The 13,182-nt window shown below is 39.8% G+C and overlaps 1 protein-coding gene across 5 annotated transcripts in view; it reads right to left on the reverse strand.

The window, feature by feature from the left end:
- Positions 1-13,182, reverse strand: part of Il13ra2 (interleukin 13 receptor subunit alpha 2) — a 64,232-nt gene that overhangs the window by 24,241 nt on the left and 26,809 nt on the right. Inside the window, exon 1 of one of the 5 annotated variants that reach the window (XM_058571662.1) lies at positions 2,720-2,739. The exons of the other annotated variants lie outside the window; for them this stretch is intronic. The gene's annotated coding sequence lies outside the window, so the exon portion shown is untranslated. Of the gene's footprint in view, positions 1-2,719; positions 2,740-13,182 lie in introns of those variants that run through there. 5 annotated transcript variants of the gene reach the window in all.

A 13,182-nucleotide genomic window follows, 5' to 3' on the forward strand; every position in this document is an offset into this window, starting at 1 on the left:
CTTCATAATCAGGATCAATTACCCCAGGACGTATCATAAGTCCTTTTAGAGTAGAAGAGCTGCGTCCCAATAATAAGCCTACTGTTCCTTTGGGAAGAGGTCCTTTTACCCCTGTGGAAATGATTTGAACTCCCATCTCTGGAGTTAGTACTGCTCTGGCGGAGGCGCAGATGTCCAACCCTGCGCTCCCTCTGGTTTGTCTGATGAGGGATCTGATGGACAATGTGTCCTGGGCACTACCCTGATGGGGTTGCTGAGTTCCTCCATGGTGTTTCTGGGTTCCTCCAGTGCCCCGTATATTTGTGGTTTGGGGCCCAGCCTACATGATAAATTTTCCAGTCGTGCTGTAGAAAGAGGTTCCAAGGGATTAGGCTCCACAGGTGTAGATTGGGCTATGCTTTCTTTAAATTTAGATTTTCGCCCCATCCTAAAACTAAATATTCAAGGACATGAATTTAATAGGCTACTGGATACAGGCGCAGACCTTAGCATCATCTCTCGTCAAGAATGGCCACAACATTGGCCATTACAACAAGCCACTCAAACGCTGCAAGGCCTAGGAGTGGCGACTAATCCCCATAGAAGTGCAATGGTATTAGATTGGAAGGATCCTGAAGGATGTGAAGGAACTATACCACCATATGTATTGGAACATCTTCCCCGTAAATTTATGGGAACGAGACGTTCTAGATCAATTAGGTTTAACATTAACAAATACCATCAACCAAAATGCACCCACTATTATGACTAGACAAGGTTTTAGGAAAGGAAAAAGATTAGAAAAACAAGAACAAGGTATAGCAGCACCAATACAAATAGATCAAGGAACAGACAGACATGGGTTGGATTTTCTGAAAGGGCAGGAAAACAGCCCAATGAGCACCACCGCAGAGGAGCCAATCAGCTAGAAGTTGCTGGGGCCGCTGTGAGCCAATCATCAGCTGGCAGTCTGAAAGGGCAGGGAAACAGTTCAATGAGCATCACCGCAGAGGAGCCAATCAGCTAGAAGTTGCTGGGGCCGCTGTGAGCCAATCATCAGCTGGCAGTCTGAAAGGGCAGGGAAACAGTTCAATGAGCATCACCGCAGAGGAGCCAATCAGCTAGAAGTTGCTGGGGCCGCTGTGAGCCAATCATCAGCTGGCAGTCTGAAAGTTTGCTGGGGCCCCTTCTGCTGTGGCTCTCAACAAATAGAGAAGGAGATCTTGAGGAGAGAGAAATGGAAAAGTACCACGATTACATATTTTGTTTTGTTTGAACCCACCACTTCACATGTGCTAGGCAGGTGCTCTACCACTGACCTACATTCCAGCCCCTAGGATTGAATACTTACCCGACATCTGCAGGCGAAATGATCAACCAATAGGTTCTCACATGAGAAAGCATTGACCAGGAGACCTGGGCTCTGGCATCAGCTTTGCCAGGTAACTTTGGAAAATTATAACAGCGATCATAGTTTATTTAGTCCTTATTAAATGTCCACCTCTGCATCAGGTGCTTGATATGGATTAGCTCATTTGAGTCTCCCAAACATTGATATTATTATCTTAATATTACAATTTTACAAATGAGGCATTTGAGGCTCAGAAAATTTAAGTAAACTTCTCAAGTTCATAAAACTTAAACAAGAAAAGATGTCTATATCTGATTTTAAAGACCATGCTCCTTTAACATATAATACTGTCTTTCAACTAGTCTCATTCTAAGATGATCAATTTTCTCTCATATAAGTTATCCCTAAGATAACATTCTCAATTTCATCAGCTAATCTGCTGTGTATCCAATTACTATTTCAGGATGTGACTCAAGAGCACTGGCTTCCTGGATAACAAATCTTGCTTCAAGGAGACCATCCAACACGTTTAATGTCTACTCATAGCTTCTGGAGTATGGCCATGACTCAATCTCATAATCAAAGAATCTGGAACCTGCCAGGCCTTGAGATCTAACAACATGCTAAGATTGATACATGGCGATCACCAGCCTATGACCTAGTGGTGAGTCAAACCTAATTTCATTTTTAAAATAACATATCCTGCAGTGTAGAAGCTTATAAAGAATGCTGAGGATGATTTTATGTACATTCAAACACAAAAGGCATTAAAACAGATTTATCATGTTTGCCATTAGTCACATAGTATAAGTAATTTCCTACAAAAGACACAAGGCATTTAAGCACATGCAGAAAGGTAAAGTAAGTGTAGACAAATGAAATACATATAGAGTTTATTTTTAACAAATATCATTATAACATCCAGTTTTACATAGCATGATTATATTTGTATCCCTTCTAAGATTGTATACTAACATTGATATATGTTGATATTTATTGAATATGTTCAATAAATCTTGGCAAAACATAAGTAGTCATTCTACTCCATAATTATTTAGACGCTTTCCAGTATGATATCCTGAATTCATCCAGCTAACAAGTTTCCTGAAGTGCTGTCAAAGCTAGACAATTCAGTTTTGTGCTACTATGGCAACATCCAAGTTTACAGTGTTAATTCATGAAGCATTTTACACAGTTCAGAATTTGTTCTTATTCCAAGAAGCTCAGAGATTTGTTATTTTATAATCCCACCCAACAAATCACCAACAAACCTTTAAAAAACAGTGCATTAAAATAATTTTTTATGACCCTGAGGGGGAAAAACTGTAGGTCATCACTTAGTAAATATTCCTTAAAACAAGTCAAATTCTTATTATTAATATACCTTACTTTCTATCCAAATGAAGTCCCAGCTGAAGACCAATGCACTCACTGTCCTGCATTGCTGCTCTGGAATTAGCAAAATAATCTCTTTTGTTCAACAATCCTCCACACTCCCAGATGCTCCCAAATACTTGCTTGCAAATAGACAGCATGTACTGTACCCAAAACATCCACGTCATGTAATTTCTTCAAAAGTAAGTAGTAGGATGTGCTCCACCCTCTTAACACGCAGTAAAAACAGAATATGAAATGTGCAATAGCAGGTTTTATAATCTTTTGAGATTATTCCACAAATGTGCTATTTTATGTCCATAAAGTATAGATTGTAAGAATATGGAAATGTGGTATTATATTACATATAGGACCTTCAGTTAATAAAAACAAATATTTCTATCATTATTCAAAAATTGTTTTGGGGACACTACTATATACCAAGCCCTGTCATAGGTCCTGGGCCTACAAGCAGTGAACAAAACAGAGTACCTACCCTCATTTCTGGTGTGGGAGACAGACAATAAACATATTAGATAAGTTGTGTAAAGGTAAATAAGAGGATAACAAGGAAGAGGGTGATGGAGGTTAATTTTAGAAAGGCTGGGTAGGGAATGCCTCTCTGTAAGAGTGACATGAAAGACCTCAATGAGGGAATGGATTAGGGAAAGAATCTTCCAGGTAGAAGAAAAAGCACTCTTTTAAACCCTAAAGCAGAAATCATTTTAGTAGTTCCTGGAATAGCAAGACCAGTAGGATAGGAAATAGAAAAGGTTAGAAGATAATTTCACAAGTATAGGCAGAGGTAATGAATTTACCATCTATTTTTAGTGAAATGGGAAGTGATTAGACAGTTGTAAGCAGAGTGATATGATGAAAATTACATTTTAAAAACTATTGTATGTATTTAAAAAATAAAAGCAATTAAAAAAAAAACTATCATATGGATGGAAGAAAAAAATAGACAGAATAACCCAGACTAGAGCAAACAGTGACTCGGACCAGGTTGATAGCGGCGAAGATGCTCATAGAATTTACTGGTGAATTGAGTGTAGAGTATCACAAAATGATGCCTCTATTTTTGCCATGGGCAATGAGATAATTGTTTAAGGGGTCTAGGGATGATAGTTAAGAGTTAAGTTTTGGATGGTTAAATTTGAGCTGCCTAACTAATATCCAAGAGGAGAAGATAAGTAAGCAGTTGGATACTTGACTCCAGAGATATAGATAAAATCTGGGGAGTCATCCGAAGAAAGTATTTAAAACCATAGAATCAACTAAAGTCACCTATGGTATAGTGTAGATGAGATAACGAAAAGAGGGCCATAGACTAGTGTCCTCAAATATCCAGAGGCTAAATAGATAAGGAGGTGCGAGGAAGGGAGACCAAGAAGAGGCCAAAGAAGTAAGAGGAAATTTCAGAGTTTGAGGTATCTCAGAAACCAAGTGGGGGAAGTTTCAAGTATAGAGTAATAGACAATGTCAAAAGCTGTTGATAGGTAAAATATGATGAGGCCTGAGAATGGCCTATGGCGCTTAGCAAAATATAGATAATTGGTGACATTAGTACGGGAATCCATTCAGTGGATATCAGGGGTTAAACTAAGAGTCAAGTGAGTTCAAGAAAGAATGGATGGGGACTGGGGTTGTGTCTCAGTGGTAGAGCGCTTACCTAGAACGTGTGAGGCACTGGGTTTGAGATTCTCAGCACCACATATAAATGAATAAATGAATGAATGAATAACATGTATTACATTCATCTACAACTAAATATATATATATATATATATATATATATATTTAAAAACAAGAATGGAATGGGCACCATGGCACATGCCTGTAATCCCAGTGGTTCAGGAGGTTAAGGAAGAAGGATCGCAAGTTCAAAGCCAGTTTCAGCAAAGGCAAGGTACTAAGCAGCTCAGTGAGACCCTGTCTCTAAATAAAATATAGAGCTGGGGATGTGGCTCTGTGGTCAAGTGTCCCTGAATTCAATCCCCAGGACCACCCCACCCAAAAAAAAAAAAAGAATGAAGAGGTAAAAACTGAAGAGAGTGAATATACATAACCATTAGGGAAAAAAAAAAGCCAAAACGTGTTTCCTATTTCCACACAGTCAGCACAATACAGATTACTTCATCTCTGGCCATCAAAACGTGTGGGAACCACTCAGTTCTCCAGCAGATACCAGCTAGGTATCTTGAATCCAGTTAACTTTGGCATTACCAACCTGAAGATAGCATCAGATGCTACAGGTTGAGGGCTCAGTCCCCAAGACTGCCCCTCCACTTCACATGCCAATCACTGCCCCTCCACTTCACATGCCAATCACAAGCCCTTGGTAATGACCTGTGTAGGACAGAACTGCTATAAATCAGTGTTGCCTTGAGTTTGATTCATTTTTTAGAATGGCTCACAGAACTCAGGGAAACACTTTACTTTCCTTCATTTAATATAAATGATATTACAAAGGATACAAATAGCCAGATGGAAAAGACAAGCGAGCGAGGTGTGTGAGAATAAGAGCTGAGCTTTCATGCCCTCCCCAGGCCCTTACACCTGTTCAGCTATCCAGAAGCTCCTAAACCCAGACCTTTGGCTTTTATGGAGGCTTTAATAAGAATGCAAGGTTGATTAAATCATTGGCCATTGGTAATCGACTCAATCTTAGCTTCTTTCCCCTCACTGGAGGTGGGGCATTGTGGGAGAAAGGCTGGAAGTTCCAAATTTCTAATCATATATTTGGTTTCTATAGCAAATTTGGTTCCTATAGCCCCCACCCTGAGGTTAATTAGAAGCCCCCAATCATCAGTAGCCATACCATTAACATACATACTTATTGCTCAAGAGATTCGAAGGGTCTTAGGAGCTATGTGCCAGGAAACTGGACAAAGGTCAAATTTACAAATAAAAATCTTATAAATCACAATATCACAGTTCACCCCTATCTTTGTTTTTGGTTTTTTAGTACTGGGGATTGAACCCAGGGATGTTTCACATGAGATATATTCCCCATGTCTTTTTAATTGTGTTTTGTTTTTAAACAGGGTCTTGCTAAGTTGCTTAGAACCTCGCAAAGTTTCTGGGGCTGGCCTCAAACTTGCCATCCTCCTGCCTCAGTCTCTTGAGTTGTTGGGATCACAGGCATTAGCCACCAATTTTTTAACACAGATATCTTATATCAAAATGATTGTGCCCCTGAGTTCAATCCTTGATAGCAAAAAAAAAAAAGATTACATAAATCAAAAGATACTGGCACGTTACTATAATCCCAACTCAGTCATTAATAGAGTTCAGTCCAACATCACATTATATGAAAATGTCTCCCAGGGGAGGGCATTCGGGTTTGCAGGCTTCCAAACCATACTCTATCTCCCTTGAGAAATTTTCTATGAAGGGACATAAGGAGCTATAGCTTGGGAAAAAAATATCTCTGGGTTCTTCCCTCTTTAATGAAGGAATGATACGCTGGGGATGTAGCTCAGTGGTAGAGCAATTTTCCTGCAGGTGCAAGAACCTGGGTTTCATCCCCAGCACCATAAAATATATATGTCTATATGGACAATGTTTCACATGAAGGCCCAATTCTGCCCATACTTGGATTGTTGCCATTCCTCTTTAATTTGAGGGAAATATGTCAGAGTACTTTATAAAAAGAGTATCATGCCAAGGAAAGTATTTGTCTGGGGAAATTAGAAACTACCAAAGTTTACTTTCACCAATAATTATTTAAATAAATACTTCCCATCTGTTCAAATTGTTTTGCAAAGCTATCTCCAACTTCTTGCATTTCTAACAAAATATTACTTTTGAAACCCTGTCATTTCTCCAGACTCTACCATTCCTTTCTCCTTATAATATGAAGTTTCACTTCTTCTTTTTTCTTTTTTTTCTAAATTTGTGTTCTGCAGCAAAAGTCATCAGAAACAACTTTAACTATATTCTGAGAAATTCTGGGTCTAGTTCTGATTTCAAAATGCAGGATAGGAACATATAACCTTTCTTGCATTTTTAAAACTTTGAGGGATCAAACAATATGGCTGAACATACCCCTAAAGAGTTTCAGTAAGTGCTTATCTGCAGGCGAGATGTTTTTTTATTTTGGTTTAGAGAGGCAGGCTGTTTGGAATGGAGACCATGGAGAGTAGCATGATTTCAGTCTCTTGCTCTTTGCTTCTCCTTTCTGCCCCTCTTTCTCCAGGCCTATTTCTCATCTTTTCTTCTTTCTAATTTCTTTTTGCATTTTCTCTCTCTTTTCCTTAAGAAATTAACCTATTCTTCTCTTTTCCACTAAGTAGAAATTAATATATTTTGGATTACTAGCTGTTTTTATTTTTTTAAATACCAAGGCAATTTCTCTTCTCAAAATGTTTTTCCTTTGTTCTTGGTTTTCCCACAATATTTTCCATACATCCCTTGAAGACTAAACCCAGCATTTTTTTTTTTTTGCAGGGGGTGGGGGTGTACTGGACATTGAACTCAGGGGCACTTGACCACCAAGCCACATCCTCAGCCCTTTTCATATTTTATTTAGAGACAGGGTCTCACTGAGTTGCTTAGCACCTCACTTTTACCGAGGCTGGCTTTGAACTCATGATACTCCTGCCTCAGCCTCCTGAGCCATTGGGATTATAGGTGTGTGCCACCACACCCAGGCTCATAAGCTTACTTTCTTAAAGTGATTATGAAAAAGTTCTTTTCTATTCATATGTGGGCAGAGCTTCACTGTTTTTCAGCAGACTTATCATCTGTCATAGAAATGGATTTCCTGCTTGGAGAGGCTTGATGCTTTATAACTTCTTAAAACGTCAACCCACTTTCTCACTGGTTTTGTTTTGTTTTTTAAAAAAAATTAATTGTAGTTGGTACAAAAACTTTATTTATTTTTATATGGTGCTGAGGACTGAATCCAGCACCTCACATGTGCAAGGCAATTGCTCTACCACTGAGCTACAGCCCCAGCTCTTTTCTCACTGGTTTTGATAGCTGTTTTTGAGTCTAGTCAGACAATGCTTCCTAAAGTGACTTTAGAGTCTTAGCAAAATGCAGCCTCAGAGTCTATTTTTATAATCTGGGCCTAACTTCACCTTTGCTTACTGTATTAGTGCCGATGTGGTCACAGGCATTCGTGCAGATCTTCGTTTCTCAGGCATTTCCTAACTTTGCATTTTGAATCCAATGCTGCAGATAGGAAAACAGGCAAAACCCAATATTCTCTGACAGGGCAGACCGAAAAAACAGTTATTATAAAGTGTGTGTCTGTTGTCAGGTGACTGGTAGAAATATAAACCGATGCAATCACTTTGGGAGATGGCATAACTGAAATTACTAGCTGCCCCCTGGTATTTATTCTCCTCTCTTCCAGTAGTAATGGAACTGCCAGGTTTTAGCTGGGCACATAGCCACATAAAATGATCACCAGTTTTTTGAGTGTCCTTTTGGATATACATGGCATATGAATAAGTTCTAGCCTAAGATATACAAATGAAAGTGTCATCACTCATCTCGTTAGTTTGGTCTAGAGAATGGATCTTTTCTCCCCTTCCCATTTTCCCCTTTTCTCCATCCTACTTGTTAGAATGTAGTCTTGGTACTGAGCCACCTTTGATCAAGCAGATGAGGGAAACACCCTAGGCATGGCAGAACAACAAGTTCAGAGCAGCGCATGGCCCCTGTTGACCTCCTGCAGTAAACTGCAAGCTCTTCATGCAGCCCTAGATCAGCATGTCCCCAGGCAGTTAAGTGAGGAAAAAAACCCTGCTCTCTCATCAAAACAGAACCTGTAACTTAAAACTAATTGGAGGAGTATTTAGCATTGTGTACCAAAATCTTTTAAAAGTTCTTATCCTTTTTCCCCCCAATTTCTAATAGAAGAATATACTTCTGTGGTCCAACTTGTCTTTTTCTACATAATCTTTTTTTCTCTCTCTCTTTTTGGTACCAGGGATTAAGCCCAGGGGTGATTAACCACTGAGCCACATCCCCAGACCTTCTTATATTTTATTTAGAGACAAGGTCTTGCTAAGTTGCTTAGGGCCTCCCTAAATTGCTGAGGCTGACTTTGAACTTGCAGTCCTTCTGCCTCAGCCCGCCCCCCCCAGCATCTACTGAAAGGATAAAAGAAACTGAAGTTAAAATGTAAAGGACCAGGTATTGTAAAGTTTCTGAACTGTACTCAGAACCTGAAATTCCTGTGGTAGTTAAGACAATTCCCGGAACTGCCCATTAGATATGTGTCGAAATTCCCCCTGACCACTTAGTTGCTTAACAACCTGGACCCTGTGCAGCTCTGCACGTAGGCACCTCAGGGCCCAAACCAATCAGTTTGAATGTATCCCCCTCCTTAGGACTGACCTATCACTCTCGCCCGACCTGTTCCTGCCAATGAATGTGCTAATCATGTTTGAGAGTTGTTGTTCGATTTTCCCATGCCTCATGATGATTTGCTGTGATGTATGCAAAGCCCCTGCCCTCCCCAAAAAGTGTACTTAAGCACTGCTTAACCCCTGCTCGGGGCTCTTGGCCGCTCTCCCTTCTTGAGTGAGCACGGAGCCCCAGCGCGCTGGATCTTCAATAAACCCCCTTTTGCTGTTGCATGAGTTGGTCTCTTGGTGGTCTCTTCCTCCATCGTTCGCCGGTCCCTTACACTACATAACCTTTGAGTCTAAAGCTCCGGTAGCCTATCTGCACAAGGTCACATTAATAGCCTCTACAGCACTTCCTTGGCTAAAGCTCTGACCAAGTACCTGGGAAATAAAACATATCGAACCACCCTATTTGTAAATATTATAACCACAAAAGGCCAAGGGGACAAAATACAATGTGATATCACTTTAATATCCTCCTCTGAGGCCTTTAAAGTGCTTCCTGTTGTTTTAAAAAAAAGGGTATCTATGTCCTGGAGAATCTTCTGGTGGTTCTGCTACTATGAGCTGCTCACCAGCGTCGCAGCACTTCTACCATCAACAGCTATTGCCACAGTTTTCTGAATGACATTGTGTTATTGTACTGAAACACTTTGAATCCTATGCTGTATCCACCTTTTCCAGTGGTTGACAGCTCACCCCACATGCTTTGGTTATTATCAGAATGCCCTGGAGTTCAAGTTTTCTTGCACTAAATCAATGCTAATTGTATCAACAGTGAACACTGTTCTTCCAAAAGTGCTAAAGAAGCTTCCAGAATTAGTTTGACCTCTGCTGGATGAACAAGATAATCATGCCAAGGGAGAAGAGAAGTGCTTGTAATATCACAGCTATAAAGCAGGGCTTTGGCTCCTTTTGACTGAGTATCCACAGGGTTCTCAGAATGACTAGTACCTCCTACCCTCTAGAACCACTCCACCCTTTTTTTTTTTCTTTTTGGTACCAGAGATCGAACCCAGGGGCACTTACCCACTGAGCCACATCCCCAGTCTTTTTTGTATTTTATTTAGAGACAGAGCCTCACTAAGTTGCTGAGGCTGGCTTTGAACTCATGATCCTCCTGCCTCAGCCTCCCAAGCTACTGGGATTGCAGGTGTGCGCCACAGTGACCCATACTCCACAATTTTACCCCCACTAGTTTTCTTGATACTTACCACCCAAAGATAATGAGATATATATACAAATTTACAAACCCGAACATGTACTTGGCCTTCATCATCTATTGCCATGGCTTATCTGCAGATGCAGACACAGAGCCAAGGAAGGTAAATGATGTTCCCACAACCTCCTTTTCTCCTGGCTTCTGTTTTGCAAATATTGCCATTATGAACATCTTCCTGCTTTGCAAAACTTTCAATTCACAGACCTGTCTCTTGTTTTTAAAATCCATCAACCAGATTTTGCCTTCTTCCCTTCTCTATTCAACCCAAACTACATTACTGAATTTGCCTCTTTGCCTATTTCTGGTTTGTTTTGTTTTGTATTTTGGTACGGGGAATTGAACTGAGGGATGCTTAAGCACTGAGGCACATTCCCAGCCCTTTTTATTTTTTCAGTTTGAGACAGGGTCTCCCAAAGTTATATAGGGCCTCGATAAGTTGCTGAGGCTGGCCTCGAACTTGCAATCCTCCTGCCTCAGCCTCCAGAATTGCTGGGTTTGTAGGCGTGCACCATCACACCCAGCTCTTCTGCCTGTTTTATATCATAACTTCCTAAAAAAAAAAATCCCCACCCTGCATGAATCTCTTAGACTTTCTTTATGCCAGTACCTCACCAGGTGATTGCTGATAAAAGAATTATCACAAGGGCTGGGGATATGTCTCAGTTGGTAGAGTGCTTGCCTCGCATGCACAAGGCTTGGGGTTCAGTCCCCAGCACCACCAAAAAATAAAAGAAAAATAAATATCACAAGACATTAATTCTGTGCTAGATTCAAAACATTCCATTTTAAATCAGCCTACAGTACTACTCAAAAGCCCTATTACATAGCTCTATTTAAATTCATTCTATACTTTTCATACTTTTTTTTTAGGCGGGGGGGGGGGTGGGTACCAGGCATTGAACCCAGGGGTGCTTAACCACTGAACCACATCCCCAGACCTTTTTTATTTTGAGACAGGGTCTTGTTAAGTTGCTTAGAGCCTCACTAAGTTGTTGAGACTGGAAATTCATCCCATTCCTGAAAATGACAAACCTCTCCCCCTCTTTAACTTCTCATTCCTTCTCCCCCAACTCAGTGCATGACCTTGCCTCTTATTTTAAAAACAAACTGAAATTAATAGATGGAAATTCCCTCATCTTTCTGATTTGAAGCAAGAAACTTCCCACATCCACTCTTTCTTCCCTCTTGCTATAATAAAGGAGGTATATTTTCTGTTATCTATATCCTCATATGTATTTTGAATTCTGTTTTCCTCTTCTCTTCTATATTTTCAACATACATAAAATGCATGTATGAATATACATATCTCAGGAGACCTCCCCTTAACATTGAAACGTGCTCGTTTCTCCCCAATCTTAAAAATAAAAACAAACTACCTTACCCACATATTTACCTTCAGCTATTGTCCCAGTGCTCCCATCTTATTGAGAGCCAAATTTCCAGAAAGAGTTGTCCTTGCTATTTTTATTAAAGCTTCCCTCTTGTTCTTCATCACTCCATTCCCTCATCTAACCAGAATCCATGACTCTCGTGAAACAGTTCTCACCAGTATAACTAACGACATCCACAGTGATGAATCCAATCAGATTTTCCATTCCAATCTTGTGTAATCTCTCACAGCACCCACCTGTTTTCTATTACCCTTCTTGAAACACTCTTCCCTTGGTTTTCCTTCTACCTCTCTGGCCGTTCTTTTCATTTAGTTTTCAGATTCATTCTTTACTTACCTAATAGTGAATTACAGAGTCTTCTGAAGTTTGGTCCAAGATGTTCATCTCTTCTGATTCTACATTCTCCCTAGGTGATTTTATCCATCGTGTAGTTTCCACTATCATCTGTGCCAATGACTTTCCAATGTTTGACTCTCACCTGAACTACTGTCCTCAGTGCCAGACTTATATATTCCATTGTTTTCTCAACATTTTAATTGGAAATCTCAATCATACCTCAAATGCAAAATGCCAAATACCAAAATCATGACCTTCGACAGAATAGAAGATACAGAGACCAATCCACATAAATACAGTTATCTCATACTAGACAAAGACACCAAAAACATACATTGGATAAAAGATAGCCTCTTCAACAAATGGTGCTGGGAAAACTGGAAATCTGTATGTAGCAAAATGAAATGAAACCCCTAACTCTCACCCTGCACAAAACTCAACTCAAAGTAGATCAAGGACCTAGGAATTAGACCAGAGACCCTGTGCCTAATAGAAGAAAAAGTGGGCCCAAATCTTCACCATGTTGGCTTAGGACCTGACTTCCTTAACAAGACTCCTAAAGCACAAGAAGTAAAATCAAGAATCAACAAATGTGATGGAATCAAACTTAAAAGCTTATTCACAGCAAAGTAAATAATCAAGAATGTGAAGAGAGAGCCTACAGAATGGGAGAAATCTTTGCCACCTGCACCTCAGACAGAGCATTAATCTCCACAATGTATAAAGAACTCAAAAAACTTAATACAAAAAACCAAACAACCCAATCAAATGGGCAAAGGAACCAGATACTTCACAGAAGAAGAAACAAGAATGGTCAACAAGCATATAAAAATATTCAACATATCTAGCAATTAGAGAAATAGAAATTAAAACTATATTGAGATTTCATCTTACTCCAGTCAGAATGGAAACTGTTAAGAATATAAATAACAATAAATGTTGGTGAGGATGTGGGGGGAAAAGGTACACTCATATATTGCTGGTGGGACTGCAAATTTGTGCACTCACTCTGGAAAGCAGTATGGAGATTCCTCAGAAAACTTGGAATGGAACCACCATTTGACCCAGTTATCCCACTCCTAATTTTATACCCAAAGGACTTAAAATCAGCATATTACAGTGATGTGGCCACATCAATGTTCATAGCAGCTCAATTCACAATAG

Source organism: Marmota monax, unplaced genomic scaffold (assembly GCF_021218885.2).
Source record: "Marmota monax isolate L192 unplaced genomic scaffold, Marmota_monax_Labrador192_F-V1.1 WCK01_AAM20220418_F8-fsc00050, whole genome shotgun sequence".
Taxonomy (NCBI): domain Eukaryota; kingdom Metazoa; phylum Chordata; class Mammalia; order Rodentia; family Sciuridae; genus Marmota; species Marmota monax.